General features: G+C 36.4%; 1 protein-coding gene across 3 annotated transcripts in view; it reads right to left on the bottom strand.

Moving 5' to 3' along the window:
* The window catches only part of LOC114240837 (uncharacterized), a 208,325-nt gene that overhangs the window by 158,886 nt on the left and 34,742 nt on the right, over positions 1 to 14,697 (bottom strand). The gene's annotated exons all lie outside the window — the stretch shown is intronic.

The raw sequence follows: 14,697 nt of genomic DNA, 5'->3' as shown, positions 1-14,697 counted from the left end.
AAAATAAACCAGTGTTATAAATAAACTAGTGTTAATATTTATTACAAATATTTATTGGATAATCTGCATTGAATCGTGTACACTAATAATTTGTGTACGTTCAAAAATAATAATCTAAACGAGTTAATTTATTTAATTTCAAACTAATAAAATCTTTTAAAGGAGAAACCCCATTCTGGGCCTAAGCGTTACACGAATGGGATATGTACCAAAAAATTCGTCTATTTTGCTTTATTAACCTATTTAAATCTTAGCTTCATTGACAATGGCCAAGTGTAGAAAATAAGTTGAATTCAATTTTTTGTTTTAAACAATCTTTGTAAACATCTGCAACACTTACCTATTTCAATATACGTAAGTAGCTCCACAAACGTGCGGATTAGAATTAGAGCATCCCTAAAATAGGATCGATATAGTGGAAATCGAGTGTAAAAAATAATTAATACTCCTTTGTTTTAGGATAAATGACTGTTTTTATAGGTATTTTAATCAATGTAAATAGAGTATGGCCATCGAATCGTGACACAACTACTTACAATGGCGGCAATTCAAAATATCTACAACTGACAACATTTAATACAGCATGAAAGGGTAGTTTTGCATTTTTATATTAATGTGACTATGCCATAGAAAAACACAAATGTATCAAATCGTGTTGTTATCTTTAATGTTGCCAACTGAAGATATTTTGGATTGCCGCTATTTAGTTGTGCCATGATTCGCTGGCCAGACTATAAACTTAATCTCATTGAATAACGTAACGTAAAGCACCAAAATCTACTAACAAAAATCATTAAAAGAAATAAATAACTGTGCCATTTAGTTATGACACGAAATCATGTCGGCAACTGCGGCAATTCAAAATATTTTCAACTGGCAATCTTAAATATAACATGAAAAACTCGATTTGGTACTTTGAGTTTTTCTATGGTGTAGTTACATTAATAATTTTACTGGTGGTAGGATCTCTTGTGAGTCCGCGCCTCCCGCCCGCCTATTTCTGCTGTAAAGCAGTAATGCGTTTCGGTTTGAAGGGCGGGGCAGCTGTTGTAACTATACTGAGACCTTAGAACTTATATCTCAAGGTGGGTGGCGCATTTACGTCGTAGATGTCTATGGGCTCCAGTAACCACTTAACATCAGGTGGGCTGTGAGCTCGTCCACCCATCTAAGCAATAAAAAATAAAAAAAAGGCATGAAATAAAATGAAATGTGATGAGATAATATGAGAGCACGTAATGATTTATATTTTATATAAAAAAGTTATCATATAAATATCGTTTTTCATATAAAAAGTTTTCATTAAAAATTAAAATAAGACTGACCTAAAGGTTTTAGTTACCAGGTCATAATATCCCTTAAAAAAATCATTTCGTGCGCAGCGCGTTTCGCATTACGTTGTTTTTAATTTTTGGCTTCGTTCGTTTTCGTAAACAACCTAATGCGCGATTTCTCGTAACAGATTCCATTTTTATTTTCAAGCAACCTGTTGCTGCAACAGGTTTCGTAAAAAATTACTCATCTTTAGTAGGAAACAGCCTCAAAAATATCGTTTTTTATTAAAATATCTCGAACAATAAACATAACCTAAAATGTAAACATTGTGTGATTTTACCAATTTGGCCATTGCTGGGAGACCTGAAAATTGGGCTCATGAAACCTTCTTAGTTATTGTAACTTATGCCCAAATTCCAGCACTGTAACGCCAGGCCCAAGTTTGTATGGATTTCGGGTTTGTCCTTTGTCTTCAATCTAAGTTCCTGATTTTTATTTCCAATTACGTTGTTTTAAGCTTGTATTTCATATATTTATAGGATGTTGTTAAATAGAATTATTTAACTTAAATATGTACTTTTTTTTATTAAAATTTTTAAGATTATTTACTTATTTAATAATATACGTATTTAACTTTAAAAAAAAGATGTGAAATAAGGCTGCTGTAAATATTATAATAAAGTAAAAATGGTAAAGAAGACTAGTACACTCATTTCACAAAAACTCACTTTATATCACAGCCGATAGAGATTAGTGATATTACTTTTTATATTATTATATATTTACATATTCTGTTCGCAGTTCCTATTGTATGTCACAAAGTCTTCTGCATTACAACCTTGTTTACTGTAGAAATCACAGAATAATTGTATTCATTTCATAAGTTTCATTGAAATACTTTCTAAGCTACAAAATTTATGTAATTCAAGTTACAAGCATCATATCAAATTACTACGGTCAGCCACATAATGGCATGAAGAATACCTTAAGTTTTATAATTAATCATGTGAACACTTGAGAATAAGTCAATAAAAAACCAGACAGCGTTGGTTGTTTTATTAAGTACCTTTGTGGTAGATGACTACTCAGCATGTATCTATTTTTGTTTTTAACTTATTGCCATAGGTGGGTCATCTTTTTCGAGCATATTTATGTTTTTAGTTTGTACATTTAATGTAGTAATTATTTTTTTTAATTTCATGTAGTTATCTAACGTTTTTTACTTTACAAACAATAATAGCAGTTTCCACAGTAATCACCAAAATAACAGCATAAATAAAAATACAAAGGCGTAACTCGATCTCCATTAATACTATCACAACAACTTTTTTTTAACGCTAGGGAATCCATCTACAGGTACTCGGTCGAGGGGGGCAACAGACCGGGTTATGTCGGATTCCGGCGCCTCCAGAGCTACCCGACTACCGACTAAGTCCCATGGAGCCTCACCACTCCGATTCCACGAAACCCACGGTACCGCACAGTGCGCGCGGAAGGTTCGCCGTCGCCGGTACCCATCCTGACAATAGGACGCGATTCCATCCCCGGGAAGATTCCGCAGGACGTCATCTCGAGAGCCACACCGTGAGCGGAGCACAGGAGCTACCTTGCGCCGCCTCACCACCGGACGGACAGCCGAGTACCGGGCGCCCCCGCACCCGGCACCTGATAGCCCCTACGGGAGATGAGTGGGAGCTTCGCGCCCGTGCCGCTCAATCTGCCTTCTTCGCTGAGGAACCGAAGAGGGATCCCACTCCCTTTCGCACTCCTCAGCCTCACGAATTCTCGTCGTGTCGCCGATCTGACCGTGCCTCCAGCATGGGCACCAGGGCCTCAAGGCTGCACCGGCGGGTGGCTGAAGTTTGGCCAAGCTCCTCCAGCAACCGCTCCCTCCACTTGGCGTACGCCAGATGACGCGCAGCACGCCTCCACCGCCCGACAGACGACGGGCTGGGCATCCGTCCCCGATTCAGGGACTGAGTCCTGCGCTGGTATACCGCAACCACTACCTCAGCCTCGAGATCCCAAGGAAGGGAGCCGGCGAGGGCGCAGGTGACCTCCCGGAAGATCGTACGATACCCTCTGATGACCCTCACCGCGAACGCCCGCTGAGCTTGTAGTAGCAAAGCTGCATTGCGCGCCGAGAGTCCAGGCGACCACACGGGAGTGCCGGCGCCGTACAAGGCCATACTGCACACGACCCCCAGGTACAGACGCTGGACACCGGCGCTGCAACCACCGACGTTGGGGAGAAAACGGGCTAACCGCCATCACCAGCGGCTTCGGGACTAGCTCACCGAAGTGGTGGTCGAAGCGCCATCGACAGTCCAGCACAAGGCCCAAATATTTGAGCTTCGGTTGGACAGCGATCGATACTCCGCCGACTATAAGAGTCGCTCCCGGAGGGGGTCCCCTCCAGACTGGGTGAAGCATAAGGGCCACCTCAATCCTCAAACCTCCGAATACGACTAACGACGGTGGAGACCGCCGCCGTCGCAAGTATCGCTGCGGTTCTGTAGTCAGCTCCGCGGGCCGTCACCAGCGTATCGTCGGTATAGCATACTACGTGGACGCCCCGCAGGCTAGCACCGCGCAGAACCCAGTCGAAACCGATCTCCCACAGGAGTGATCCCAGTACCGACCCCTGTGGGACCCCGCAGACACCTCTTTCTGTCCTGACCCCCTCCTTTCGGGAAAGACCACATTCCGCCCTGAGAGGTAGTCCTCTATCAGGGTGCGGAGACTATTGGGGACACGGTGAAACCGAAGCGATTCCACGATCGTGCTCTAGGGGATCGTGTTGAAGGCGTTGGCGATATCAATCGACACAGCCAACAACACAACAACACCTACTAATAACAGCTAGTATTTTTTATAGGTTTGTATGATTTTTTAAAATAGTATTCATGCACTTTTGAATGTCACTGTACCTAGTGAACATTTATCGCCAGCAAATATTTCACTTTGGCCGTAATCCAAAATGCCTCTAGGCAACAAGTGGGGACTGAAATATTTCAACGAGTAAATTATATTTTCATTTGTTCAATTCGTTTCCAAATTTTATTGAGCGTACTGAAGTAGATATGAGAAAGAAGTAAAATTTATAGCAGTTCGATCATTGTACGGGTTGCAGACCAAGAGGTAAGCTAACTTAGTTTAGCTAACTAAGCTTAGGTAAGCCCATAGCTAACGCAGTTTTCCATACTTGTGTGCAGACAGCAAACTATGCGAACTAAGCTACGTTAGCTAACTAAAATATGCGAAGCTACACGATACACGAACTAAGCTAAGCCCCTCTCGCCTTCCCAGCACGCCCTTCGCACATCCTTAGCCAGTGCTATCCAATGTTCTTTGTCGTAGGCACGGTCGTTTTGTAGCGTATATGGAGCAATCTATTGAAGTTGTTAAACAATTTCCTGTACTACGGAACTGAACTTTTATAATACGATAATATAACTGAAAATGTTCATCATCTAACTCGTAAAATAAAGGTCTAAGCTCTCCACTTGTGTGCCGAGATTGAATGTGTTGACTTATACAAGATCTGGAATGTTCTTTTCTAAAAGAATGATAAGTCCGTATTAATCTTCTTTTTCTATGTGTAACGTATTCATTATCGGAACTTTCTTCATCGATTATATTCATGGCGAGCGTCGTCCGTCTAATTGAACTTCGTAACAGTGACTGAGCTTTGGCTTAGCTCTTGGTGTGTACGCCATTTATTTCTAGCTTAGCTTAGCCTAGCTGGCTTAGTTAAGCTTTGGTATAGCTTAGTTTTCGGTCCGCAACCGGCTTTGGACCTTATACAAATCTCGCTTCCTTGATTTATTTTAGTATAGTTTCATAATTATTGCCGTCAAGCCACCGTGCGTTCCTGTATTGGAAATTAGATTAAAGTAATTGAGAAATATTAGATTTTAACAAAAATATCTTCATCGTTGTGCAGTGATTATAAATTCTCGTTACAACTTTCAAAAGCTTTTACATCTAATATCCCATATCCCAGCTCGCCTATTAATTTATTTCCGTTTCTTAAACAGTATTGATCTTTCAATACTTCCGTACCTATGTTAGAATGTCTGTTTTAAATCTAAGTTGTAGTTTTATAGCTCTTATTTAATAGCCTATATAAACTGTTCTCTCAGATCGTAAAGATATTCCTTGACAGTCTCTAGGTTTTTCCTTCGGGCACTATTATGGTGCTTTATAAATTTTTATTGCTTTCTCGGTTTATTGCCTCTTGTACTTGTTTAACAAAATTTATTGATATCAATACGAAGTTTTGTAATAAGCTTTTGATTTCGTTGTTTTAATAAGTACTTTCAGTTTATGTTGTCAATTTGTTTTTTCGTATACGTCAATTCATTTGAAAATACGTTTTCGTACTGAAAATTAAGATTCAGATTTCTTTGAGTATTGAACCTATTCATAGAGTTCTATTTCTTTCTATTTTATTCATAGAGTTTATTAGACACTTATGTATATTAGGAATTCCAAATTTGAAACCGATTGGATTGAGGTTTCAATCAGCGATATGTGTTCGTATCAAGCCTCATCAATAATTATACAACAGCCAGCTGATTTTGTTAAAAAACCTTCATTGAGGAAGTTATTAGGGAATTCAAGCTAAGGATTGCAAAGGTTCACTGTTCTGAATTCATACGGTCGTGATATTAATTTGATGTGTGTTTTAACAGCTTATAGCCTTATATATAAATAAAAATAAATTAAATATTTATAATAAAAGATAAATAGAATAAATATAATAGCATATAAATAGAATAAATATAAATTTCCCTAAGTTTTCAGCTTATGTTAATTGCTTTTTCATCTATTCAAGCAATTTTCACAAAACCGTGTGACGAACAAATTAAATGTTTTATGAACTACACACTGCTCAAGCTATGCGTAGTCCGTTTACAGATTAGTACTTATTACGAATTTTACAAGACGCATAAATAAAATTTGAAGTCAAAGGATCGTACATCTATACTTGATATGGTAATTGTGAATTTGTACGTTTCTATGGTTCGTTAACGTCACTTAAAAATGGCTGGATGAATTTGACTGAAATTTCTCATGTTTCCACTGGCTCATAGTTTTACATACCATCATCATCATTATTCTGCTCTTCTCCCAGTCACCTGAGGTTGTCGCAGCATGTTTTCTCCTTCCATACTCTTCGACCATACACCATTTCTTCGTTCACTCCCATATCGTCTTTCACGCAATCCATCCATTTCTTCTTAGGTTTACCTCTTCCTCTATATCCTTCCACGTTCATAGTTAACATTCTCTTACAAACCTCATTTTCATTTCGTCTCATCACATGTCCATTCCAAACGCGCACTTCTCAGCTTCTCTGTCACAGGTGCCACTTTCAGACTTCCTCTAACATATTCATTCCGTATTCTATCCATTCTCGTTACTCCACACATCCATCGCAACATTCGCATCTCTGCTGCATGCAATCGCCTCACTAATTTTACATACCAATAGATCTAGAAATCGATTGACATTAAAATCGATTTTTGTATCCGAGAGTTATTTACACAACCAACAAAACAAGAACAAAAATTAAACTTGGACGAAACCACAGGACTCGTCTAGTGTATGATAATAATCTCTCCGATTAATAATCTGGAGATGCGAGCAGCTGACCCACGCATCCTGGTTTCCTACTTCATTCCCGTTAACAACTCACGGTTGTGGTATTCCCAACACCATAATGCTGGTCTAAAAGGTGGTAGTTGTATCAAAACGAACGGCTGTAATAACTTTACAAGATTTATGATCTTTACGAATCTATACTAATATTATAAAGAGGAAAGATTTGTTTGTTTGTTTGTATTGAACAGGCTCCGAAACTACTGAACCTATTTGAAAAATTCTTCCACTGTTTGGAAGCTACACTATTCCCGAGTGTCATAGGTTACAATCTTTTTTGAAAAAAATTAGGGATCTTGACTAAAACTCCAATAATGTAACCCACGGTGTAAAAAAATTACCTAAAATATTGTTTACAGCGCGTTCGCTGCGAAAACTATTGATGATAGAATAAAATAATGTACAACGACTTTACAGAACACATTATTATTTACGAAAAGTGTCGCGACAGCATATGTCTGACTATAGCTATTATAGTTATGCCACAAGAAGTGTTCTTTTATGTAAAAAAATAAAACAACGTAAAATATCGTTAAAATTTTTGTTAAAGACCCGAGCCGAGCCTAGCCGGAGCGGGCCGCTAGTTACTAATAATCAGATGAAACGTTTTTTTCCAATCTACGTCGAAAAAAATATATTATGTAACAAACATATTATAGTAACAATATGCCTAAAATGTTAACTCTCATTTATAACTACAATATCTCCGAGTGCTGGCGAACATTTCACAAGGCAAGGGTACATTTCTAATTCAATTTGCACCAAGTTTACATTCTGTTACGTAAAGGGAGACGTTATGTTACGTTATAATAATATATTATTATGTGCTCAAGTTCATTACACAAATGTTCGAATGAGCGACGTTCAGTTTCCTAACTTTAATTACTTGTTCTAAGTAAGTTTAACAAATTTGCTTTCAAAGTTTGAATATTACTTAAAAGATAAATAAATACTGTATTCAATAAAATTCAAAATGTTAGAAACATAAGCGACGCTTGAAAGGCAAACGTGACTAAGCGACAATGCGTGAACTTTACAGTAGACTTATTGACAGTTGAAATACCTGAAAAAAATTCTATTTTAACGAATCTAGCTGTAGGATTGAAATGATTTTAATAGTTCTAGAAATATATTTGTTTTGCGCATCGAATATGGTTATTGCCGATCATTTATGTACAAAGCAATAATTGTCGCTTAGTCACGTTTGCCTTTCAAGCGTCGAATTATTATTTAAATTATAAAGTTAAAAATATGACGCCTGTTATTTTTCTATACAAAATCTTTGCTGTACCTGCAGATACATAATTCTGTTACAGCCTTATAAAATGACTAGAGAAACTCGGCTATGACTAATCATATGAAAAAGATTGATTAAACTATTGGCAAACTATTTATTGTATATTGATGGCACTCCGAGAGAAATCTTTCCTGGCGTACTAACAAGAACTACGCCATGTTTAACTACAATTGGATGAACGGTTTGGAAATGCATAGAACACAAACACGCATTTACTGGTGACAAGCCCTATGGTGCCCAATATTGGCGATTACAGTTATCCTGCTCATTTCTCCCATGAATCTTCAGCTCCCCGATATAAAAGGTGCGGAGTTATATAATACAATCGAATTTTCGACCTAATGGTTCCAATATGTGTGTTGGTATAACGTTGTGACGGACCGTGAGCTAGTTCACTTATCGTTGTTCGTGACCACTAGGTTCAGTGTATCGCAAGCGCCTCACGACTCTTAGCTCAATTTACTAGTGAACTACAAGCGTGTATTTATAACAAGTTCCAACCGAGCTGGTCTCATTAATGCGCCGACATCGTCCCACCGCGCTGCCTGCGTAATGACATTTCTTATTTATTCTAGAATTTTATATGACTCGCTCTACAGGAAATATTCGCGCCATTCTTAATGCAGTACATTATTTTTATCGGCGTTACTGACGCTGATCTTGGAACAGGGATATATTGAATGTAGTTTATGAATACCCGATGTCTATGTTACTTCTTCTACTATACAAATGTCATGATTGAAAAATGAATTTTCTTTCGCTGTATGTGTGTCATTTTAATTTTAGGCTCGCTTGGGTTTTTTTTTATTGTTTAGATGGATAGATGAGTTCACAGCCCGTCCTGGTGTTATGTGGTTACTGGAGCACATAGACATCTGCAACGTTAATGCGTCACCCACCTTGAGATATAAGCTCTAAGGTCTCAAGTATAGTTACAACGGCTGCCCTACCCTTCAAACCGAAACGCATTACTACTTCACGGCAGAAATAGGCAGGGTGGTGATGCCTGCCCGTGCCGACACACAAGAGGTCCTACCACCAGTAAATTAATAATAATTTAAAATAATTTTAATGGCCTGTCTCAATCTGATTGCAATAAACCACACATAAACGTTATATGAGGATTGACGTGAGCTTTAGAGATGGAACTCTAAGACTTACCTCATATCCCAAGGTCGCATTCATGTTGTGAACTATATCTATATGTCTATGGTCTTTGCTAATCACTTAGCACTAATATATAAGATAAAAATATGATGTACTTTCCCTATTCCCCCCAGCACATAATAACAAGAAATAGTATCATAAAAAAATTAATAATTTCAAGATCTGCGCTAAACCAGTAACTTAAGTTATTTACTTAAGTCACTTAAAATATTGTGACTCAAAAACAAAAACAATGACTACAATATTATTTAAAACAACATGTAATCATTACAATTGTGTTTTTACCTCATGTCTCCGTAAAGTTATTTGGATAATTTTAATTATATTTTGTCAGTCAATAGCATTTATAAATAATCATTTAAAATTATGTTGCTACGAATTAGTATTAGTATTTTTTTAAGTTACAGTTTTTAAAAGGTGTATTTTTTTTTTAAATCATTTAGCAATGTCTTTATGATCAATTTTTTTTTTTAAACTTGCTTTGGTTGCTGTAGGTATAGCATACGGAAACAATGTTTGAAAATAATGATAATTTTAATAATGTTTTTGTAAAATAATGTAGGCATTGACAACAGGTCTACAAACTGTCAAGACCCACGTACCACGCGCGCCCCCTAAGCGTGGAAAACGCGCTAGATATTCAATACCGTACAAAACCATTGCTGTCCATTGACAGCAGACTATGTAAGTTACTCCGTTCAGTAACTGAAACCTCATTTAATTTCAAGAGAAACGCAAAACAATGATTCATTCAAGATCCCCGATAAACGACGGGCACATTTGAGTCTACAAACTTTTAATTGGATTATAAGAATATGACAGTTTCGCAGTATTGACAATCTAACTTCGTTACGTTATACACAAATGATGGCTGGTTGAAAGAGACAAGTTTGAATTTATACAATTAGTACCTTTACCAAACTTAGTACTGATACAACATTAAAGCCGAGCCGATGAATTGCCAATGCTATGTACGCCATTGTTGTCACATGCATCAGGCCATAAATTAAATAGTTTAAATTTATTTTCAATGTTAGATGTTTGTGATGTGCCAGTACTTATTTAAATAAATAAATAAATAAATAAAACTACCGTAATAAGTTTTCATAGCGCCGCTTTCGCTGACAAGCAAGCAGTAACAGATTCAATTGTATTGTTTTTGTTTTTTTGTTTTTATGCACGAGATCACAGTTCATCTGGTGTTAAGAAGCCACCAGAGCCCATAGATATCAACAACGTAAATGCCGCCACCCACCGTCAGACATTCGTTCTAAGTCTTAGTTTTTCAGTGAAACGGCTGTTCCACCCTTCAAACCGAAACGCATTTCTGTTTCACAGCAGAAATAGGCAGGGTGGTGGTACTTACCCGAGTGGGCATAAAAGACATCTTACCACCAGTAAACGAACGAGTATGGCGGGACTCTGACGCTTAAAACCGGAACACATGACTGCTTGCCAAAATGTTGATACCCACACGTCCGGGCTTACAAAACCCTTTACAGCAAATAATTACGCACTGCTGTAGAATTTTAGGTATTTTATTTAGATTTGTTTTTCGTTCATTGTTATTTGTCGACACACCAATATAATACCTTAGAAATGTTAGTACTTGTCTGCGGTGTTTGAAGATCGACATAATCGTATTACTTAGGACAAGGACCTCGTAGGAGGAATGGTCCCCGGCCCGAAAAAAGAAAAAAAAAGGTAAAATTAATCTTAATAGTGCATGTGTTTATCATACTAACTATTTTTTCCACGAAGCAGACATAGATACAGATTCGAAAGAGGTGGGACAAAGCTTATATACAAATGAGACTTAGGGCGTTATATATGAAGGCAGACACGTTTGCTACAAAGCCTAAAAACATCATCTCTTGAAATCATTTCTTGTTTGTAATTAATAAGCGTTGAATGAATGAGGGTAATTTCTCAAGTCAATCAAAATATACTCGTAATACTACAAGATTAAACGGAGTGTCAGTTCTTCGGATGGAACAACTGCTAATCTACAAACGAAAGCTGACATAAAGGATTTGATAGACGTTCCTGAATCAAAAACGATTACAGTCGATTTAATGATGGCGTCAGGTAGTATAGCAAATCTGAATCAAGAAAAGTATAGGGTAAATGTATCATGCCTTTTATAAAATAAAATAAAAGTGATTAGAAAATCTCTCCTTTGAAATGAATTGAAGTCGTTGTGGCCTAAAGGATAAGACGTCCGTTGTATTCGTATATAGCGATGCACCGGTGTTCGAATCCCGCAGGCGGGTACCAATTTTTTTAATGAAATACGTACTTAACGAATGTTCATGATTGACTTCCACGGTGAAGGAATAACATCGTGTAATAAAAATCAAACCCGCAAAATTATAATTTGCGTAATTACTGGTGGTAGGACCTCTTGTGAGTCCGCACGGGTAGGTACCACCGCCCTGCCTATTTCTGCCGTGAAGCAGTAATGCGTTCGGTTTGAAAGGCAGCCGTTGTAGCTATACTGAGACCTTAGAACTTATATCTCAAGGTGTGTGGCGCATTTACGTTGTAGATGTCTATGGACTCCAGTAACCACTTTACTCCAGGTGGGCTGTGAGCTCGTCCACACATATAAGCAATAAAAAAAAATGAATACATTATTTTTTTCAAGAGATATTTCCACATTCTGTACATTATTTTCAGTATGCGCTGTCTCTTAGAAATACAAAATTCTAATCCAGTGCAGATGCTGAAAATAAGAAGAATACTTTGCAAAAGTGAATAAAATCAAAAAGATTAATAATTTCGAAAATTAAAAACCAAACAAACAAAAAGACGCAGGGACATATAAAATCCGACTAAAAGACTATAATATATAAATAGAACGGGATTCAAGAAGCCTTATTCCAATCACAGACACACTTCTATTTAATTATTTACACAAAGATCGGCTTATTTATTTGCGCAGATATAATTTTTCAGAATTATTCTTTTCTGGTTAAAATATTATTTTTCATTTTCACATAATAGCATGAATACATTTGAATATAAATTACTTTTCTATAATATATAAATGATTCACTGAATGTGTTGCTAAGCGCATATCTTGAGAGCAGCTGAAACGATTTCGCAAATAATTTTTTTAGTATATCCTTGAAGTATGAGCGTGGTTTTTAACGTAAGAAAAATTAAAAAAATTGCCTGAAAAAGTCTAAAAACAACACTTTTCTATACTCCCCATAAAACGATTCGTAATAATACTTAAAAGTCAATTTGAACTTTAATACCATACCATAAAGTTTAAGTGTTAGTGGAGAGGTTCCGGGAAGGTAAAACAATTGAGTGACGCTAGTATTTTAATGCCAATAGCAGAATAAGTATTAAAAAAAATTATCAAAGGATCGACTATTAAGCGTTACGAAGTTCGCCGGGTCAGCTAGTAATACGTAAAATACTCAGTTGCAATGCAATAGTTCAAATGCTACAACATTTGAAACTTGTTTTTGGTCGAAGTCCCAATGGGCATAGTCCGATCCTCGGCGTGTATACGGACGGAGAATAAATTGCCTTTAGTGCCGATTGACGCAGCCGACGACGGACTTTCTGAAATACGGCTTTTACAAAGCTCGTAAATTGAACGAAACTGAGAAATGTAAGCGTCATTTTGTTTTCCTTTCGATCTTTTCTGTCATTTTTAATTGCTCTTTACTAGTAAGCAAGTCTGGAGGAGTACAAAATTTTATATTCTAAATTTAATTTCCAATAAATTCTGAAGTCGCATTCAGTGTAATTTTAGTTTTATTAAACAATTCACCATTGTTAATGTGTTACTTTATTTAAACTGGCTTTTTTTCTATTAAGTGTAACAATTAAGTAAATAAATAAACACACAGATTTCCAAGATTTGCAAGTATTCAAAAAGAATAAGCGAGTATGAAGGGGTTTAGCATAATATTCAGATTGGATTGGATTGGAAAAAATAAATGTGATTATAATTGACTAGTATTTTTTCGAAATTTTTTGATTTTAAGGTTGGGGCAACCGTTGTAACTATACTTGAGACCTTAGAACTTATATCTCAAGATGGGTGCCGCATTTACGTTGTAGATGTATATGGGCTCCAGTAACCACTTAACAGCAGGTGGGCTGTGAGCTCATCCACCATATAAGCAATAAAAAAAAAATGTTAGCTGATATAAAAAAAAAATGATTTGTCTTATGTTAAAATCCTCCTTTAGAATGTGTACGACAAAAAAATCCCGAAATAGTTTTTAATTTATTGTCTAATGTTAAGTCCGTTATCTTCAAAATTGTAAATGTAGCTGAAATTATTTTAAAAACAGCGTAAAAGCAGTCCATCCGCTTTTAAATTGTACATATAATTGGAATTGGTTTAAAAACAGCGTACATCAAGTCCTTCAAATTAAACTGTCTGTCAGTGTTCTCCGAACAAAAATGCACTTATGTGTCCGTGCCAAGGCTAGCTTCAGATTAATTTATTTTTAATTGCTTGTCACTTCGAACCCTTTTCAAACGGCAGATAAAATTAAAAATAGGGTGAGTTCACACTCGGGACCGTCACATAATAATCTTAATAATTCAGAACATCGTTCAGTTATAATTGTCGTTCGCTATACCAAGATCGTAGAAGTTTCCAAGAATCTATTTTACTACTTAATTCTATTAAATGGGTACCTAATCTATATTACATTATATACTTAACCTATTTTAGTACTACGTCCACTAATTATATTTCAAAATTTTATTGGCGTTCTCCACTATATAAATTTATATGTAAATAGTTAAAGATTTTCATTTTCAATTTCATGATGCGACGATTTTCGCTTCCTTTTTGACAAACAATTCTGTTTATGTTTTGTAACTATTGATGAGCTTTCGTGTCGTGATTTTTTTTTCTAAATTATAAATAGCAAAACAATAGAAAAAAAATATATATTTAAAATGAATCTATATCTTGGAGTGTCAGTGATTATAGTCGATGTTACTGTAACGAATAATAGTAATAATATCGTAACAATAGTACATAGTATAAAGTAATAATAGTAATAATAGCGAACAATAGTAATAAGTAAATAAACGTTTTATATTCAGCACCCTCAAGTTAGCCTTTCACCTGTGGTACGGTTGCAGGAAATACACACCAAATTCGAATTAGGAAGTCTAGATCGAAAATATTTCAATTTTAAAAAAAGAGGCTGCCTCCGGTCCTTTGTGTTGTGTGCTCGGACCCATTGATATCTGAATCGCACTGAGTCTCTCGCCAGATTTTCTCATTGGATTTTTTCGGTAGCATG

This window comes from Bombyx mandarina, chromosome 09, assembly GCF_030267445.1.
Source record: "Bombyx mandarina strain Sakado chromosome 09, ASM3026744v2".
Classification (NCBI taxonomy): domain Eukaryota; kingdom Metazoa; phylum Arthropoda; class Insecta; order Lepidoptera; family Bombycidae; genus Bombyx; species Bombyx mandarina.
Note: the sequence above shows the minus strand (reverse complement) of the source record. Positions and strands in the feature narration are given on the sequence as shown.